Source organism: Ambystoma mexicanum, chromosome 8 (genome assembly GCF_040938575.1).
Source record: "Ambystoma mexicanum isolate Mex_15411 chromosome 8, UKY_AmexF1_1, whole genome shotgun sequence".
In the NCBI taxonomy this organism is placed as follows: Eukaryota; Metazoa; Chordata; class Amphibia; order Caudata; family Ambystomatidae; genus Ambystoma; species Ambystoma mexicanum.
Window position 1 is genome coordinate 1483876063 of NC_090929.1, and position 20946 is coordinate 1483897008.

The 20946-nt window shown below is 46.0% G+C and overlaps 1 protein-coding gene across 2 annotated transcripts in view; it reads right to left on the bottom strand.

Moving 5' to 3' along the window:
- LZTS2 (leucine zipper tumor suppressor 2) overlaps nucleotides 1–19835 on the bottom strand; it is a 738816-nt gene extending 718981 nt beyond the window's left edge. The window contains exon 1 of one of the 2 annotated variants that reach the window (XM_069611659.1): nucleotides 19689–19835. The gene's annotated coding sequence lies outside the window, so the exon portion shown is untranslated. The remainder of the gene's footprint in view (nucleotides 1–19688) is intronic. The other variant, XM_069611660.1, reaches the window with a different exon arrangement.
- Nucleotides 19836–20946: the final 1111 nt, after the last annotated feature.

Here is a 20946-nt window from a genome sequence, read left to right on the forward strand (position 1 = left end):
TCTACGTGCATGCAAATCGAATATGTATCAATTCTAGACAACAGTAACACTAATCCCATACACAATCAACTATGCTCAATACATCTGACATTACAACATTGCATCCATTTCCCTGCCACCCCTCGATCATCAATAGGGCACGCGCAACATAAACCCCTCGCGATTATGGGGATCCTTCCAGACCATCCCAACAAAAGGCATGGGTATGCAGAGAATTGCACTTCACACACAGTTCTTCATGAATATAATTAATTTGTTCAGCATACGTTTTGTTGTCCATAAATCTGATCTAAAACTATGGCTCGCCATTCAATGCATGAGATCACTCCAGGTAATAGTATTGTCCATTTATACTATAGCCCAATGTGTCCTAAACAGATTTAAACCACTGCTTAGTTTTCAAATAATTCTTAACTTTTATATATATATATATATATATATATATATATATATATATATATATATATATATATATATAAATTATTTATAAACTCATAAAAATTAAGGTGCAGTTAAGTTCAGTAGATTTAATGCAACAAAAGCCTTGAAATTCAGCGGATGTGGGAAGTCATGACCAGCTTAAAGGCATGGTCTAGTAAACAATTTTATTTAAAAAATAGATAGGCAACATAAAAAAAAAATAATACTAGCATTCTCTTTTTTAAAACTTCCTATGTACATTTTTGAGCTATTCAAGCTCAAAATTCGCAAAAGCAAGCACATGGGCGCATCCATTTTGTGAAATGGATGCCCTCCTGTGCTGGCTTTTGCGGCACTAAGGAAGGAAAAGCCAGCTAGCTGTAGTAAACAAAAGCTACCGCTGGGTGGCTTTCCCTTCATTAGTGCTGTACGCGGAGGACGGGGACCAGAGACCAGAGCAGGAAAGCTGCAGCTGAATCTCGGTAAGTGCTATTTATTTTTTTAAAAAAATAAGCACTAGCTGCGGTTTTTTTTCTAAGTTTTCCGGGCTGGAGGAGCTTTAAAAACGTTGCATTTATGTTTGCGGTCGCTTTTGAAGCGACCGCAAACATAAATACAACGTTATTGTGTTGGAAAACGCTGCGGTTTTTCTTTCCAAGTTTCTCAGGTTCCTCCGGCTCGGAGTAGCCTGAGAAACTCGCAAAGAAAAACTGCAGCGTTTTCCAACACAACCGCGTTGTGTTTCTGCCTGCTGTGGCTATCACTTTGGGTCTCCGGTGCTCGAGACCCAAAGTGAAAGCCACAGCAGGCAGAAACACAACGCGGTTGTGTTTACATGCCGCGTAGTGTTTCTGCCTACAGCTGATTTCCCATTTGGGGCTCTCGGAGAGCCCCAAATGGGAAATGCTAAATGCTGCGTTGTTTCTGCCTGAATCTGCTTTCCCATTTGGGGCTCTCGGGCTCCGAGCCCGAGAGCCCCAAATGGGAAAGCAGATTCAGGCAGAAACAACGCGGTTGTGTTGGAAAACGCTGCGGTTTTTCTTTCCGAGTTTCTCAGGCTCCTCCGAGCCAGAGGAGCCTGAGAAACTTGGAAAGAAAAACCGCAGCGTTTTCCAACACAACCGCGTTGTATCTATGTTTGCGGTCGCTTCAAAAGCGACCGCAAACATAAATACGTTTTTAAAGCTGCAGTTTTATTTCTAAGTTTTCCGGGCTCCTCCAGCCCAGAAAACCTAGAAAAAAAACCCCAGCTAGTGCTTATTTTAAAAAAATAAATAAATAGCACTTACTGAGATTTAGCTGCAGCTTTCCTGCTCTGGTCCCCGGTCCCCGTCCTCCGCGTACAGCACTAATGAAGGGAAAGCCACCCAGCGGTAGCTTTTGTTTACTACAGCTGGCTGGCTTTTCCTTCATTAGTGCCGCAAAAGCAAAAGCCAGCACAGGAGGACATCTATTTCACAAAATGGATGCGCCCATGTGCTTGCTTTTGCGAATTTTGAGCTTGAATAGCTCAAAAATTTTACATAGGAAGTTTTAAAAAAGAGAATGCTAGTATTTTTTTTTCATGTTGCCTCTCTATTTGTTAAATAACATTATTTACTAGACCATGCCTTTAACTCAGAGCGCTCCCATTGATGTCCCTGATAATGCCATTTTGTATGTCAATGTGAATCCCTTCTCTTATAATATGCATTTCCTCATGGGCTCTGCAAAGGGAATACGCCAAGTTAAGCTGGTCAGGACTATGCACATCTGCAGAATTGCAAGGGTTTTTTTGCATTAAATCTGCGCACCTTAACTAAGGTTTTTCAGTGAATTTCAAAGGTTTTATTTTACCATTGTTTTTTACAGGCCACTAGCTATGACCTTTGTCTGTATATTTTTTAAAAAACACTACTGGGCCACTGGAATGCTGTTTCCACTGTACATGTTCCCCCAATATGCTTCTTTTGGACCCACTAGGACGCTGCCTTTGGCCATGGCCACTTTACATGTCTTTCGGCCCACTAGCTTTGGCTGTGCCCACTGTATATTTGAAAACACTACCAGGACACTGTACATGTTCCCCCAATATGTTTCTTTTAGTCTCACTAAGTGGCCAGAGCCTCCCTGGCCTGCGAGCAGAGCATTTGTGTTCAATGGCCAGGGACATATTATACCAATTGACATGTTGCCCCAATACGTTACCCCAAACCTTACTGTAAAACTCCCACTTTTTTTGTATTAATCACGTTTTTTCCCCCCCATAACAGCGGTTATTTCAGCAATGAACTACAAATAACCCTGAATAGTTAGAAAGTTTTGTGGTTATTTTTCATGTGACGCACTTTCGAAAATAGCCTCGAATATAGAAAATAACATTGGATATGGAAATAACCTAGAATATGAACAAAATAAACCTTGAAAATGCGAAAATGTTTGAGCTCCTCTGAACTTGGTCCCCAAACTCCCCAATTTCGTATGGTGATCGCTTCCCCCCTCCCAACCTCTAGCTTGATGCCATTTCATACTTGTTCCTCCTCAAAAAGGCATTTTTTGCAACTTTTCATTTTTGGTATAACTCGAATATTACCCAGAAAATTCGCAAACATATCTCGCCTCGGGGAGAAAAGAAATGGCATCTTTTTTATTTCTGAAAAGCCTCTCTGCTGCAAAGCGCCATGGGAGATACATCTATAATTTTGGGAAATGGGAGCACCACCTCTGTCCTCAAATATTTAAAAGTGCTGGAAACAATAACTCTAGGCCCCCGCCCCTTGGAACTCGAGACAACGCTTAATGCCCAAGTTTCGTACCTGATCCAATTCTGTCTGGTGGTTTTCGGTGTGCAGTCCGGTTTTCGGTGCGCAGTCCAGCAAGAAATTATCTTTTTTGTCTATGGGAAAATGAATGGGGACTGGCCGGAAGTGTGTATTTTTGTTATCTTAATAACTTTATTTTTTAACAGATGTTTCCCAAAATGTCCAGTCTTGGCCGGGGGGAGGCAGGTGTACAGTTTTGGCTGCAAACTTTCAGCCAAAACCGTCATACGAGTCAAATGTTATTAGCAAATCATTGTTCAAATTTCCTATGGTACTCAAACTTTAGTGCAGCGACTGCCACACTATAATAAAAATAATATATTATCAAAAAACATAGGAGTATAAGCACCTTTGTCCCTGTTTTCAAAATGCAACCCCCGCATTACCAGTCGTTTTATCTTCCAAGACTTTACCAGGATCAAAATTGGACAATTTGGGGCTGAGGGCTGATTTACCTTTTAAGATGTAACTTCTGATTTTGGGAGAGCCAGCAAGGGACCCATTCAGCTAGGCATAATTCCATCAGCAATCCCTTTAACCAGGTGGCCTGTGTGGAAATGCAACCAAACATCGACTTGACATCCATCTACGGACTGCTCTGGCTTTCTTCCTTCAATGGACAAGTCTTCCCTCCGGGTAAGTGAGTCCTTCAGTTCTCCAATCTCTGTTTTCCTCTCCTTAGTCTTTATCAACAAATCCATATTTCATCCTTCATTCTTTTGTCCTAAGGGTAAGCGCCCAGGCCTCAAGCATTCCAGAATCTCTGGGCGTCACTTGTTGATCACTGTCTCTTAAAGCTGACTGATTGCCCGCAACCATCTAATAGACCTTTCCCCCACAATCGGACCATGGACAAGATCTCCAGAAGATGACTTTCTCCCACTCAGCCATATATCAATTGAAGAAAAAAAGGAAAAGTGAGCAACATAGGACTTTGGCCTCTTTCATGCCTTCCAAGTAGCATAAAACCCCCAATACTGTGGCATCACTGTAGCTGGAAAAACATAATCAATAAGACTGTGCAATGCCCATTATCAAAAGGTTTACCTCCCAGGAATATCAGGAAGTAGTCTGTATTGGAATGTGGGCTTTGGCCTACAAATGGCAATCAAGGGAGAGATGCCTTCTCACAAGAAGAGGGATCACTCTAGGCACCTGGGGGCATATTGTAGGCTCAATTTCCGTCCTCATTTTAGGCTATTATATGGTCCCACCCATTCCATAATTTAACAATGAAGTCCCCTCCTGCCAGGGTCACATTATTATTGGAAAATAAGCAAGAATATAGTGTAGATTTTAGTTTTGCCAGCAGTGCAATACAATCGCTCCCCTTTTTGTTATAGAAATGTAAAAAGCACAATTATCGACAGTTTCTGGTTTAACACGAGAGAACATGCATATTATGAATTCTATGTCAAGACAGGAAACGAGTATTATGCTTCAACTTCTTTCTACAATTTAAACTTTGAAAACAAAAATGTTCTTTTATTTTGGAGGGGGATTACAATCCCCAACAGTCTCTCTCAATCCAGTAATTCCTTTAATTGGCTTTCTGTCCTTGGCACTCTCACATCTCTTCCTGCCTAAGTTCCTTCCTCTTCCTTATCTGCTCTTCAGCAAGATAGGTACTATCTCATATGGTGTGCTTACTTTGTATTCCTGAGCAGTGTACCGTTTTGATTGCTTAATGTTTTTCTGTTTATGAGTATTTGGTAAAGTGTGCAGGTTTACATGCTCACATCGTGCTCCCTATTTTAGAACAACCTGGACACCCAGACAGCCAAGTGCTCAGAGCCTGCTGGAGCACACACATATTATGCTCGCAATGATTGCAGAGCAGGTGTGGCAGCAATTAACACTAATCATCGCTGTGTGTGCTGAGCAGGACCCTTGCTCATACCCGAGCATGCACAGGGATCCGCTCAGCTTCACACAGCGCAGAGATGTTCTGGCATTTAGAGTGTGCGCAGGCCTCGCCTGCCTGGGGCGGAGTCAGGGCTCCTCTCCAGCGCATCACTGCGCATGCTCAGGAGCTCACAGAGCGATTGCAGGCAGAGAAAGTAACGTGGCGAGCACAGAGATAAATCATGTGCTCCCAACCACATGCTTTCAGGAATCAAACACAGCTAATTACAGTTTCTATTAAGCGCTCACTTGATAGCTCATTCAACAACTGCGATATTTGACATTACTGGTGCCAGCGCAGCCAACTTCAGCCCTCAAGGAGACCGTTTCAGGCGTGCTATTCAGCCTGCAGGTTCAGGCACAAGCACCCTGCACCTATACCCCCTGAACATCTCTCATTTGGACCATGTCAGACTATAATTGGAGTGAAGAAAGCCAGGGGAGCATGGCAAAAGATAAAGAAAGTGGCCTAGCGCCCAGTTTTAAAAAGGTGCTTACCAGTTCCCTAGTGTAGGCTGTGGCAGAAGGGTTGGACCCCTTCAAGAGAGACTGACCACCCCAGAGAGCTTTCTGGGGAAACAGGTCAAGGGCACACATAAGAAAATAGTGCAAAGCACGTCCGTCAAGGCCCCCTCGGGGGAGGAGAGTCAACAGGTACCAAGACCATAAAGATCAAAAGGCTCCTTTACTCCCCCGGGTCAAGATTGTGGGGACATACACAAGGCCCCATAGGCTGCTGATGCGATTGCAAAACTCAGAGGCGTTTCTACAGCGCTAAGGGGTGCCAAGCCTCCCCATCTCCACCCTAGGGGAAGATAATATGGGCAATTCCCAGAGGGACGCAGATGATGATAACCCAGATACTTAAGTATCCTGGCATGATGAGGACCAAAGCCCCAAAGGGGAACCGCAGCCCACGCAAGGGCTCAAAAGAGCCAGAAAAGAAAAGAACATTGATATAACGGATTCAGAGATCTCGGATACATTCAACCCAGACGATAGTCGGAACTCGAGGGCATCACACTGGAGGCCAGATTAGCTTTGTACATGCCTCAGAAGATGTGAAAACCTCTGGATAAGGATATGAGATAGCGCATGAGAGCAGAGTGCCCACGACATGACTGAGCAGGGAAAGTAGCCAATGCCCCTGAATTAAACCTGCAAATGATAACTTTCATCAGGAAAGCATCAAAAGACTTAAAGGGATGGATAGGTCCTGGAAGAGTTGCCAAGAGAAACTGGTAGACCTGACCGGAGTGATCGCAAAGATCATGGACCTGGCAGAGCGAGCCAAAGATACGGGCAAATCTGTCGATCCAAGCACCCTAGCAAACTGGGCTCAGAGAGAAGTTTGCTTTTTAGGAAACGCAAACTGCACGATTTCATCAGAGAGGTGCAGAGGCCTACTCCTCAAGATCGACTCTAAACTGAACAATTGCGCATCCTACGAAGCGGAGGGAAGGAGCCCTGGGACTCCTGTTCTGAGAGGCATTCGGCAAACAAACGTGACGTTATTCGGAACATACGTTTCATTAGAAAAAGGCCAATCCTCAATCAAGAAGATTTTTCCAGGCAGAGTTTTTGCCAGGACCGATCACACAACTGGTTGATACTCAACCTCATCCTCTCGAAGACCTCAAGGCAATAGAGCTCAGGATTCCTTATTTCCAGCCCAGGGAAGGAGATACAGAGGGCACAGAGGGAGAGGTTCTAGCAAAGCACAAGGTTCAACACCAGGTGAGTCAAACCCCTGTTGTGTACCCTCCAGTGTGAGGGATACAAACCAATTATTGTCAAGCTGGTGCAAGCTATCCAGCAACGTGCGTGTCTTACAAACCATTCAAGGGTTCCACTTATAATTCATACAAGCACCCATGCAGACCCAAGCTCCCGCTCCCATACACATGTCCCCAGTAGAATGGGATCAACTAGACAGTGAGTTAGCTCAGCTCAGAGCAAAGAGAGCCATAGAACCGTTCATGGGCTGCAGCGCAAACTACAAAAGCAATATGTTCCTGGAACACAGAAAAGAGAAGATCTGGCCTGAATGGCTGGATCACATACACGCACTTCAAGATGGAGGGTATACACCTCCTGAGAGACATTCTCAGGAAAGATGATTGGCTAGCCAGAATAGCCCCGAATGACGTGTACCTGACAATCCCAATAACCCAAGAATACCGATCTTTCCTGTATTTCGAATGGGCAAGACAGATCTGGCAGTGCAAGACACTACCTTTCGGTCTCTCATCAGCTCCATGGGCATTTACAAAACTGATAGGACCAGTGGCAGCAGCCATCAGCGAGAAGGGCATCAGGATAACCTATCTCAGTGATATCTTACTTCTACCAGTCAACGGGAAACACTAGTTTCCCAAACCAAGTGGGTAAAAGACCTAATATCTATCGGGTTTCTCGACAACCAAGAGAAATCAGATATGCTCCCCAGCAGGAGACTGGACTTCCTGGGATTCAAAGTGGACAGAAAGAAGGCGACGCTGGAGCTTCCATCGAGGAAAGTGAGAGATATGAAAATAAAAAGACATCAGACCATGTCTCAGGAAGACAGTTATCTTTCTATGCACTTTAGGAAGAAAGATAGTGGGATTGTTAGAATCTTCGATTCAGGCAATATTCTCAGGTCCTCTCCATTACAGAGCCATACAGCGATTGAACAGCAGGCATTTACAGCAGGGTCTCAAGTATCATCAGTCGATTCCCCTAGATCAGGAATCGAGAAGAGAACTGCACTGGTGGCTGCAGAACATGGAGGCATGGAACGAGTGTGCCATCTTCGGAAACAGGCCAGACCTAGTTATAGAGTCGGGTGCAAGCAGAGCAGGTTGGGAAGCCAGGTGCAGCACCACAGAAACAGGAGACAAATGGGTGCCAGATGAACTCTCTCTTCATAAGCTTTTTCGAAAGACAGAATCGACTGCTCCATTCTCCTAAAGATGGACAATATCTCAGCAGTTCAATACATAAATCATCTGGGGGTACAACAAATTAGTCGCAGAACTAGCAAAGGACTTTTGGCATTGCTGTCTGCACGCCGGGATCTCAGTCACTGCAGAGTACCAACCCAGAGTTCTCAATGTAGTAGCAGACTGGAATACCCAATACCTGACGGATTCCAGTGACTGGAAACTCAAAAGGGGCGTTTTTCAGTGGCTGAATGAGCTATGAGGTCTGTTATACATAGACCCTTTTGCCTCCAGACAGAATGCACAGACTTGCACCTTCTTCAGCAGGAGGCTAGAACCAACTGCGCTAGGGACAGACGTGTTTCTGCAGAACTGGAACGGAGCCTTACAATACACGTTACCCCCCTTCATAACACTGAGCAGTGTACTGGTGAAGATTTGCAGGGAGAAAGCAGAGGTGTTGGTTGTGGTGCCTGCATGGAAATTGCAAGCCTGGTTTCCAGTTCTGATGGAACTTCCTGCGGATTTCCAGCAGATTCTTCCCCAAGAGCGATACCTGCCCATGGACCCAGCTGGGATTGGTCACCCTCTGAAAGTGAAGGGCACCCTAGCGCTAGTGGCTTGCAGGGAGTCGGGAGTAGATGGGCTAGGCCTGGCATTTTGAGCCAAGCTGCCCAGCTTATCAAGAATTTGTGGGCACCCTTCACCCGCAGGAGCTATAACTCAGCGCGGAGCTGGTGTAGGAGACAGAGTCTTCATCCTGTTTCTGCCCCGTTGTGACTTTCCTCAATTTTCTAGCTTCCCTCTTTGAGGGAGGGAAAGCTTTCAGGATGCTGGGCGTCTATAGATCGACAATATCCGCAGGGCATGCTGCAATCGATGGCACCCCGATAGGCAACCACCCGGCCGTAGTCCGACTCATGAAGGGTGTACAGTGTAGAGCTCCGCCCCTTCCAAAGTACTTGTACCAGTGGGAGGGTAATGTTGTCTTGCAATTTTTCGTGAATTGGCCAGCGAATATAAGTACCTGTTGATCACTCAAACGTCAGGAAAGCTGGCAATGCTGCTATGCTTGGTCTCATGCAGGAGAGCATTGGACGTCCAGGCATTGGAGAAAGATGGGAAGATATATGGTCTGGATGGTGTTACTTTTACCATAGCTAAGAGGACCAAGACAAACTCCACCTCAATTGCATACCCTTACTTGCCAAGGCAACCTCAGTTATGCGTTGCATCCTGCATTAGGGAGTGTGACATCAGGACAACAATACTAGGCTCCCAGGAATGGCGCAGCTTCTCGTAGTGCTTAGAAAACATTATAAAGTGGTAGAGTCTGCCACGTCGATAGCCAGATAATTGATTTCTCTAATTGATTTAATCTGCTAATGAACACTGATTCACTTACTCTTATGAACGCTAATTGATTGCTACTGTTTATGAACACTGATGGACTGATTACTCCCAGGAATGCTAAATCGATTGTTACCATTTATAAACACAGTTTGAATGTTACTGTTAATGAACGCTGGTTTGCATTCTGATTTATTATTTTGTTGACTGTCCTATGTAAAGCGCTTTGGACAAATGCGATATATAAAACACAATAAATACAAATACAGATAGGTGCGCAAAATGATGTAACAAGCGGGTATCAATCTGTCCAAATTTGGAGCGCACTCAATTAGAGGGGCAATGGCATCTAAAGCATTCAGTGAAGGGGCAGCGCTAGTGGACATTCCGCATGCAGCAGACTGGATGAACGATAACACTTTCAAAGTGTTCTATTTCAAGCCAGTGGCAGCGACATTGATGCAGAGCTTTGAACAAGCAGAATGCTCGCCTCCGCTCTCTCCGCTCTTGACATAGAATGAAGATTACCCAAGCTTACAACACAGAGAGTCTTGATTCTATCAAAGACACAGAGGTGAGAATTATAGCTGCCCACAAAGTATGCACTGTGATATGTTTACAAGCCATCATATTTGTTGTATGACTGAGTTGTGCGCATACTCCCAACATGAAATTGTCTTTCTGTTTTTCCTCAGCAGATGAGCAGAAGAACAGCTGAAGGGCACCAGCCGGAAAGGCGGGAGAGTTGGCGGAGCTTCGCGTGGTGCAGCCCAGGTCATCAGTTATGACTGCTGAGACAAGGGATTGACTCAGGTTGGCGTGTGTCTCGAGGTTGCCTTCAGGAGACATAGTTACATGGAGAAGATCAGAGCATCCAAAGAAGAGAAGGGGACCTAGGCAGGAAGTAATGTGAGAGTACCACCTGAGCCCTCACTGCAAGACCAGAAAAAACACACTGATGCTAATCTGGTGCTTCTTTTCCTCCATCTTGATCACATAGGCCTCATTGTGAGGATAGACACTAGTCAGAGAGCAAGCCACGCAGACGCTTTGCTAGGGAGGGGGACTATAGTCATGGGTCTTTTGGTTGTAGCCCTGGATAGAAGCTCAGGGGCTTCAACCAAAAGGCTAGCTAGCCCAGAGTCCCGACATAAGAATAACCCTGGATCTTTTCCAGGCCTAGCAACACCCCTGACTTAGCCACATAATCATCATCAAACCCTCTTAGCTGTTGCCAACTGAACACTGGCATTAGAGACTGCCCGTCAGTTTCACAATAACAATTCACAAAGGGAAAGCGTAGAACGTGCTTACTGTGCCCACGAGCGCTTCCTTCAGAGGGCTCTCATGTCACACCTCTCGTTTTCTTCCAGTGTTAGTGATATACAATCCCCGGGCTGACTGCTGGCAATGACAACAAACAACCAGTCTCTTCCAAACTCCACTACATTTTCTTTCCATGATGTTTAACCCCTTCTTTGCCACGGGTGTGTTCCTGCACATGTGCATATGACTGTAATGGAGCAGGGCAAGCCCTTTTAACGTAACACATTCTTCCATATACGGGAGCATAAGAACAACTAACAGAAAAGGAATTCGATCCAAAATAACAGTAAAACCTACTGGGAAAAAATGGAATGAAGGCAACAACAGTCACTGTCAAATTACCTAAAATGTATCCCTATTGGAATCCTGAGGGACCCCAGGGCCACTTTGCCTGGTGATCACTGCGATTTGTGGGGGGGGGGGCTGGTATTGGGCACAGCACACCACGTTTACCACCCCTCACCTCACCTACCAAACACCTGCCCCCTCCCCAACGGGTTTACCATATATAGACACACAACATAAAGTGGGGGAAGAGAATTATCCATAATGCACTGAAATGGTTAAGGCACTTAAGTGTCAGCGCCCTCCCAACACGAGGTGCAAGGGAAATGCACACCCTTACAACCCCCGGGGGGAGAAAATCCAAAGGCATATGTGAAATCCGTGCAGAGTCAAGTGGCATATTTATAAAAAAAGGAGCAAAAACAATATACACAAGTTGCAGGAAGACAGAGACGCCATGTCCATTACTCAGAATGGCCTTCTTAGGCACAGGCAGTAAATCAAGACTACTTTGTGATCTCACTGAGCTAGTGCACATCACGGGGAGCGGGTGTGGTGTGTTTGAAGCATGTACTTTCAGAATTCGCCACCATGAGAGGCCAATGCACAAAGGCAGACTCCTTTAGGACAATAGGCAAGGAACAAAGACTGAGCTCAAGACTGGAAAGGGAGGTCGCTACCTCATAACCACAACCAATCTTGCTCGCATCACCGACCTGTGGTAGCCATAGCCGTCACGGGTTCAAATCCCAACATGGCCCTCCATCCATAGCACTTGTTACAGCACTCGGAAGCGGAAGGGATGCGCCAGTAAGCACTACATGCACACCAATTCTTACTCAGGAAGGAATCAAATGGGGTGCCAAGTTCCACTCCATCGCTGGTAGGTCTTTCGTACCCAGTTTTCATCTCAGCAGGCTCGTGGATCTCGCACATTTTAATTACTGGGACTGTGGAACCTAAATACCTAGTCCACGGCGTATAGGCTACGGCGTCTGAGCCAGGAACCATTGATCTAGAACCAATCTTCTCACGTCAACAGAGGAAAACTCCAAAAAAAATTACCACTTTCTATTATTTTTAATGGAAAAAAGCAATACAACAAAAACATTAAAATTTAACAAAATTAATATATCAATGAATCAAAAGAATCCTTCAAAAATTAAATAATGAAAGCAGTATCGTTCGACCCAACTGCATAGATGCAGAGACACTAACTGCGGACCAGGACTGGCACACTCTTCTAGTCCACCCACTTCCGGAACCCCCAAAACACCCTACTCTAGTTTCCTCCCCGGATTACTGCATGCATTCTCATTTCTTCCAGGCTTCTACTTCGAGGGGTGTGGCAGGGGACAGGTGACTTCCATGCCTAACTGACAACTTGAAATGGGCCGCCCTCTCTTGCAGCGTGCAGCCATCTGAGAATTAGGCGTTTGCCACCCTAGCAATGGGGACACATGCAGTATTTCAGAAAACCTGCAACTCATGTTTTGACATCTTAAAAAATATAAGAAAATATTGCCATCCTTGACTGACGGATAGAAGTGTATTGTTTACAAAAGCGGATGACGCCCAGAGCCGGCCGTGGGGCGGGCCGGGCACCGCCCGGGGGCGCCCTACCATTGGACCGCCACCACGGCAGCTCGGGGGGGGAGTCTTTTAAGGTCTCTCCCGAGCTGGCGTGGTGGGAGCCGGTGTGGCTGGCACCCTATTGAAATTGAGCGCATTTAATAACAATAGGGCGCCTACCGTGCCTATTGAAAAATGTGGCGCTCCCCTGCCCCCTGCTGCATGACTAGGGGCCCACAGGGGGAGGGTAGGGGCCCCACATTTTTTATTTGCTGCCCGGGGCGCTGCGGCTTCTAAGGCCGCCCAGATGACACTGTTAAAGTAGCGTGCAACGAGGCACAAAGGGATCAGTGCTGGCACTGCTGAGCACCTTGTCTTATAGTAACAAAATGTTAGCTTACATTTTTCCTTCCGCTAGCTAGCATCTTTTCACTCTAAAGTGAAGGGGTGATCTTGCAAAAGGTGAACCTGCTACAATGGGGCTAAGGGGATGTAAAAAAATGGATGTCAAGATTGGGAAAACTACTATGCAGAATTCATAGTCCTAATCACGACCACAAGTTCGCCCTCTTCAAGGAATGGTTCCTCCCCGTCACCTAGGTCCACACTCTCCACTCCCCCACCCTACCTGAGACTCGGTGATCTACTGCTTGCCTGTAGATCCCTTGATGTCCATTGCCCACCCTCGCCCTCCCCTGTTAGCTCCCCACTCCTTTTCTCTCTGCTTACCTCACTGTGTTCTTCCTCCTATGATTGTAAAGCGATCCACAGCTTCCAAAGCTAGGTCCAGGCTCAATAAATACTCTAATATTAATAATAAAGTAATAATCGCTGCCATTTACCACTTGCAGAATACCACATGAGGTAAATTCCCCAGTGATCTATACCTGTCAGCTGTTGGTATTTGCGATGCCACATGTTTTTGCTGTTACCGCCTGATTCACAAAGTGGTCCTCGTGTCTCAACCCCTCATTTTTATGATAACCCAACGCATCTGTCCATGGCCCCTGCTGGAAGACAGCCGCTTGCACTAAGCGCCTTTCCGCTGCAGGGACTTCACAAGACCTACGCACAATGGCTTGGTCTGGAGCGACATCTACACTGGTCCATACTCACCTATAGTTCAGAATACTCCTATACTCAGCTAGGTATGGTATCATAAAATCATGGCACAAGTCAAGGGATCACGCGGGTGGGCGGTGTACGTCTAATTAATTCAAAGGATGGATGCTGTCGCTCCTGTGTATTTTCAGTGTATTAAACAGTGACGTGGCCGGGATTTAAACCCAGGTCTCGTGGCTGGAAGGCCAGAAACTTAGCCACAAGATGCCACTTTTTTTAAAAAAAAAGGACTGGAGCAATGCACAAAAGAATATAACTGGCTAGTTGCGACATTACAGTGTCCATGTCATACTGTTTCACTACTCTCAACAAGAAGAAAGAACACCTGTGGGAGACACATGTTTTTATCATGACTCCAGCCAAACATCTATAGTCATCTCTCTCGCTCAGTCACACCCCATTCATAACAGTCTACCTGCAGAAACGTTTCTGTGCTCAATGGTTTAATGTACAACAGAATAAATGTTTATAATATGTAAAATGTTTTAAAAAACTCAATAGCACCAAATAACAGTCTCCAGTCCACTCGCGGGGCACTATTTATCACAAAGATGACTGATGGGGCTAGTAAAAGTGGCTCAGAAAAGCTCAAAACAGAGATACTACACTCATAACTAACAGTACTTCTAACAATGAATTCACTTTTCTTATTACACAGACGTTAGTCTGGACTTGTCGCCTAAATGCCTTTCCTCTGGCCATGTACTCTAGTCACACTCTACTTCTGTGTTTTCTTCTGGCCAAAAGACATTGGCAACCACATAACAGTCTATACTAACTCTCGGATGTCATGTGTTCCATCTCAGACCTGCATATATTTCCTTTACTGCACTGTGTGTTGTGAATAGTGTACATGGCCGGTGGAAAGGCATTCAGGCAACATAAAAACATGGATTTTTAGTACATTAAACCATTGAGCACAGAAATGTTCCAGCAGGCAGAATATGTTCCGAATGGAGTATGACAGAGTTAGATAGATGATGACAGATGTTTGGTTGGAGTCACGATAAACACGTGTCTCCCACATGTGTTCTTTCTTCTTGATTTTCATCCTGGTAGAAGGAGACGCTAGTCCAGGCCCCACCTTTTTTTAGGTCACTACTCTCAACAGCCAGAGTTAACCTTACCAAGCAATCTTCTTAAACCATTGGACCGCACGCAAGCACAATTCCCATTCCTTTCCCGGCACTCCTTACCTCCCAGGGCTCATCCCTACCCAAACACCAAACTTGCCTTAGGCCAATCCGCGACCATATGCCTGTCCTTTCTTTTGAGGCAGATCCCTGCTCCAAGTCCCATCCTTGATAGTAGGTCCATTATCACCCAAAGCTTGTTCCCACCCTGAGCCGAGGACGATTACCGACTTGAGACCCATCACTGTCCTTACAAGGGAACTTTGCAAAATACTGGTTCATCTAAACCTGTTTGGTGAAGTTAAGTCTCCTTACATCAGCATTTCATTTATAACGTTTTCACTTTCGTTTGTTAGGTTTACAAAGCATACAACACCCCCAAAAGAAGGATCTTAAAATTCACCTTGGAGGGTGCAGCACTATGGGAGTCTCAGGCGTGTACTTCGTATGCCATCCAAGGCGGTTACCAGACATTTGGTTGAAAAAAAAAGGTCGACAGGACAAATGGTCGACACCATTTGGTCGAAAACCAAATGGTCGAATGTTTTTTTTTTGTATTTTCACTGGTTCCCCACCCAAACCCCTTTTTTTCTAAAAAAACCCTTTTTTTCCCCTAAATGAAAACCTAAAAAATATATATATAAATAAAAATAAAAATTCGACCATTTGGTTTTCGACCAAATGGTGTCGACCATTTGTCCTGTCGACCTTTTTTTTTCGACGAAATGTCTGGACACCATCCAAGACCTTAGTCACTTAATATTGTTTGGATGCCCTCATGCCTCTGCCATTTTATTATAACAGTAGGGTAACCAGATGTCTCGGTTTTGCCGGGACTGTCCCAGGAATTGGACACTATGTCCCTGCACCCGCAGAATTTTTTTTTATTTAGAAACCCTGTTCTGATTTTTGAGAAAGGGAGGGTGTCATTTTAATCTGGCAACACTTCTAAACTAAGGATGGGCTCGAACTACCAACCTTCCAGATTCCAGTCACATGCATGATCTGCTTGCGCCACAGAGACTGGCTGAGAAACGGGTAAATAGCAAAGCATCAAATACCAATTCCAGCAGCAGCTCCTTTGCTATTCAGGTGCTTAACTCCACAGTCTAAATCACGCAATATTATTTAGGAGCAGTGCTGGAAATACTGTGGGAGGGGTGGAGGCGGTGCGGGGCGTGGTGAGTGCTGTTGAGGTGGGCCAGGTTATGGTGGGTTGGTGTGTGGGGCGATGAGGTGTGAGTAGGGTTGTCCTCCTTTTATGCTGTTAGCCGTCCTGGTGTTGTGTCTTGAAAATCTGGTCACCCTATGTAACAGCAACAAAGTCTACAGCGTTGCAAGCCGCCTTCCCTGCATAGAGACCAGTGTTGGGTTAGGTTATTGGGCTTTTATACCGCGCCATATCACCAACATACTAGCCTCAGAGCGTGCAAAAACATTGCACGCGACTCGTGCACAAATCGCCAACGCTTTACTGCGTATCCCCGTTTTGAAAACTTCCTTTCGCAGCTTTAAATAAATGTTTTGTGTGGAAAGAAATTGCTCAGTCCCCTGGTTCTCCTCTGCTTGTTAAACTAGAGCTGCAGAGCACCTCAGGAAATAGAAAGCAGCGGGGGGAGGGTGGGACTGGTTTACGGGGAACTCTAATTTACGGGGAACTCTGGAGATTTCCCAGTGCACCTCTTTTGTGTGGTTACCCATTTTCTTACGTGAAAGGTGTGGCTTGCTCAAAATGAGAGTATGGGGCCACTCTGAAAATCATTTCTAGGGCCTCTTTTGGTTCCCATTCCACTCCTGAAGGCAGCACGACCCACATCTGCAAGAAGTGGAAGGATACAAATGATTTAAATTTGGGGCTAGACGGGTTGGGGTGGCAGAGGCCAGCTACGACCTAGAGATGCTTACAGAAGAGAAGTGGGGCAACTTGCTCTAAAGAAGGCGGACTACTCGAAAAGAGCCAACAAGCAGCCGGGCAAACATTCTTTACTTTGCATTACTGTGCAGTGCTCCGGCCCTCCTAGGCAACCAGAGATATTAATGAGCAGGAAAAGCAGAGGAACTCAGAACACAAACGCTTTATGGATCTGCCTCTGTGAACTTGATGTTACAGGAGGCACCGAAATAGGTTGATTAAACAGGCCTTTTAGCCCCCATGTAACTTTGATATGTACGTTATCCATAAGCCCCAGTCTATTATGCAAGTCTATGCAAAAAGGACGAGCCTACTCTTCCTTGGCCCTTAAAGGGGTTAATACCTGTGTCCATTTCCATGAAGCACTCAAGAGCTATGTGATGTCATAAGGCTGCAAAACGTGTGCAGCACACGCCCAGCACTTTTGCATCTCAAACTCTAACCAAACACAACCACAGGCCTATAGCACAGCATTCGGCACAGGCTTTGCTACACTGCAACAACAAAGCAAACCACACATAGACTCGCACAACAGCACACGACAACTACCGACCATAAAGCACCCCAAGCCCAGCCAACGGACACAACGGGCTGAGGCTGCCAGCGGCACATCACTGCTCCCTTGCACTTGTCCAGCTTGTTTCCACTAACTCACCCCCCCTTCCCTCTTTCAGAGCTGCCAAAGCACCAGGGGACCACTTTGGTGGTGATAGTGCACGGTACAAATATCCTTTAACATTAACATTGAACCCATCACACCCCATCTATTGAGAAGCTGCTTGCACTGTTGAGCTCGGGGGATTGAATCCCAGTGGGTGGACTTGGCCTTCATCCCCACAAAATCAAATAAGTTGGAGAGAATAACAGCAATACTGCACGCGCTAGTAGGCACTCACAAGATGCACTCCAAGCCTTGCATCCATTGTGCAAGCTTAGAAATTAAATGAGAAACACATGGACAGCAGGTTCGGTGCATTCACACACACGGTCACGTAAATGCACTTCTTGGCGTGGCTATACCTTCGAAACACAAGATCACAGCCAGCGCGTTGCATTGCTCTGGGTCCAATGTATGTGCACGCCACTCGGACCACAGCAAAACATAAAAAGGCACGTCTTAAAAAGAACCATTTTCTGTAGGTTCCAATTTTGGGCAAAGATGTAAAAAAATAACTTGTATTGAGTATAATCGTGGGAAAATGTAGAAAGAAAAAACAACAATAATGTATTATCCAATTAAAAACATTACATGAGTGATCGAAGTGAGCGGGAACGGACGGTCGGGAGCGGTGTTCCACTACTTTTATTTGTTTTCCGTTTACCATTCCTCTACTTTTTACGATCATATTCACCATTCTATACAGAGGGTGTGTCCATTCTTGCCCCCGTGCAAGTGTAAAGTTGTAATGGCAGCCTTAGTTACTAGTCACTTCTATTGTTATGCCCCAGCGGCAACACCTTGCACTATGTGGGCTCCAGGGGGTCTCTCCATACTCCTCATTCTTATAAATACACAAAACTAATTTTTAGATACATATCTCAAGACAACGTTATTTTCCTATTTGTGAGTTGACATGTACACTAATAAATTCAGTTATTTTTACGTGTATTTACAATGACTTCATTTATGGTATTTATATTAACTTCTATGTAAAATGTGGGTTTTTTTGGCCAGGTTTTTTTTCCATTCGTGTTATCAATTTCAGAATACTATAACATAGACAGGGGTCTGGAACAGCCAGATGTTTTGGACTACAACTCCCGTGATCTTTTACCATTGAGGATGCTGGCTACAGCTGGTGGGTATTGTAGTCCAAAACATCTGGAGAGCCAAAGGTTGCAGACCCCTGACATAGCACACACGCACGAAACAACACGCGATGGCGCGTGCTACCTGACAAACATGCATGGTATGTTATGAGCATATGTAGTAAACAAAAAAAAAATGCATTTTATATCAAGATCCACTTCTAGTACATTCTGTAACCTCGTGACCCCGCGTTCCCTGGGTCTCAATCTCCAGTCCTGAGCTTTCAGTTAGCAAACGAGTGCATTCTGGCTGCTGCGGTCTGAAGTACTGGACTTGGGAACCGGATACCAGTGCAGGTAACGCCGAGGACTGGACGCGTTGTGCACGAGTGGCACCGGCAAAGGAGTCAGTCATCTGGCGAACCTAAAACGTGCAAGGCAAAAGGTCGACGTCACACCATCTACCTTTGCGTTCTGCACCCTAAAATGATAAAGCAGCAAGTGATAACGAACCAGGCAACATCACGAAAACACTGGGGTACAGCATAAAAGCAGGCGCCGAATGTCCCGGCAGCGCTCCAAGAATCCCTGCAACTTTCCACAAGGAAGGAGTGTGCACTCTCTGCCAGCCCCTCCTCCCTCCTCGCCCCCTGCAGCCTCCATGCCCGGTCCACGTTCTCCGTGATACGCACGATTGCTCATCCCCACCCCGTGCCCTCCGGGTCTTGCTGAGAGGAGTTCTCAAGGGTTGGCAAACACGGAGGCGCGCAGCCCTGGTACAGGGCAGCGAAGGGCTGCTGACGCGGTTACTGTTTAACAGGGCCCGGGAACTGTTTGCTTTACACTCCCAGCAGAGCGGGCGCTGCCTGCCACCCTACTCCCAGACCGTGCCTGCTCACCAGAGACGCGGCTGCTCCCCCTCGAAGTAACGCCTCTTATTTGAAAGAAACGAAACAAACATAGAGCTCGGTTGCCAATAAAGTAAGGAGCCTCTTACACCAAAAAAAGAAAAGCTATAACATACAAACACTTGAAAAAGTTAACCACCTAAGTGGTTCCCATCCCTGTCACAGGAGTGAGTGCACACTTTACCAGTGGGAGTGATACCCCAGGAAAGCTGTAGTTTTTAGTTCTTTCTACGCACATTTAGGGTGCACCCCTCCAAGTGCCCGCAAAGCGGTCCCCTTACCGTCTCCATCCCTGCAGCTCCTCGAAGGCGGCTTGCCTGTTTCCTAGCCGCTGACTGTCCCCGTGGGACGCTCCTCCAGTCACTCCCAGGCCACACAGCTCCTGTGCCCAGTGACAGGCTGCCTGCCGAGAACCCTGCCTCCCCCCACCACCGGGATGTGCTCTGCCCCGCCCACATTCGCAGCAGCGCCGCCCAGAGGCCTTACACAGGTGTCCGGCAGGGGGGATGGCGACTGACGTGCAGGGGACCAGAGAAGCGCCGCGGATGGAAAAGGCCCAGGAGAAGTATGGAAGCCTTTATTTCGCATTATCCAGCTGTAAATAGGAGGGGTTAAAAAATGAAACGTTTAAAGCCAACGCACTCTCATAATTTTCACCTCAACAACATCAACAAGTGTTTAACTTTCTTTGTCCCTATCTCTGTTTGCTCAAGACTCTCTTCTCTTCTTCCAGTCTTTCAGGAACAGGTCCTACAATGTGTGCATTATTTGTCAATAAAGTATGCAGACCTATAATATATTTATACGCTGACACTGCATACTTAAAGTATATTTTTCAACAATAGGAAATGGCTCGAAATATTAAAGGTTGCAACTCACAGTACTGTATTACTGTTAAAAGATGCCAGCCCAAACGCTGGCTACACAAACCTTGTACAATGCTCCGCTACTCTCGATCTAAGTCTGCCCTTTAAACAATAAAATTATGAATTTAAAAAGGGCAAAGCGTGTCCCGGGAGGAGGGAGCCTGCCAGTTGCCTTGTTACGCAACTCTATGTAATGGGCCTGCAGGACCTGTGAAATAACTGGCACAAAGACCAGTGACGTGCTCAGCCAGCATGCAATGCCTGCTCGAGTGCGGGCGTTTAGCTTCTTTTCTTATTTATTTATTTATTTATTTATTTATTGTTTGCTTGTTAGGCACTTATACAGGTAGTACATTCTGTTCCAAAGCACCCACAGGGCAACAGGGAGGGGACAAGGGGATGAGAAACAATTAAAATACATAAACAATATTAAATACAGTGGGAGGGGGGTAAACCTTCCATGCCTTGTGAGTGTTCAGAACGTGCAGGTGCAAAAGGGAGGGGGAATGGGATAGGTGCTGGTGTGCTCGTGGGTGAGCAACAGTGGAAGTGCAATGTAAGATAAGTGCAAGCCTCCAGGGTAGAGGGTGAGACGAGGCAAGTGCTGAGGATGGACAGAAGCTGGGGGCGATTCAGTGTGGGAGGTCAGAGGAGAGAGGGGGGAGGAGGAGGT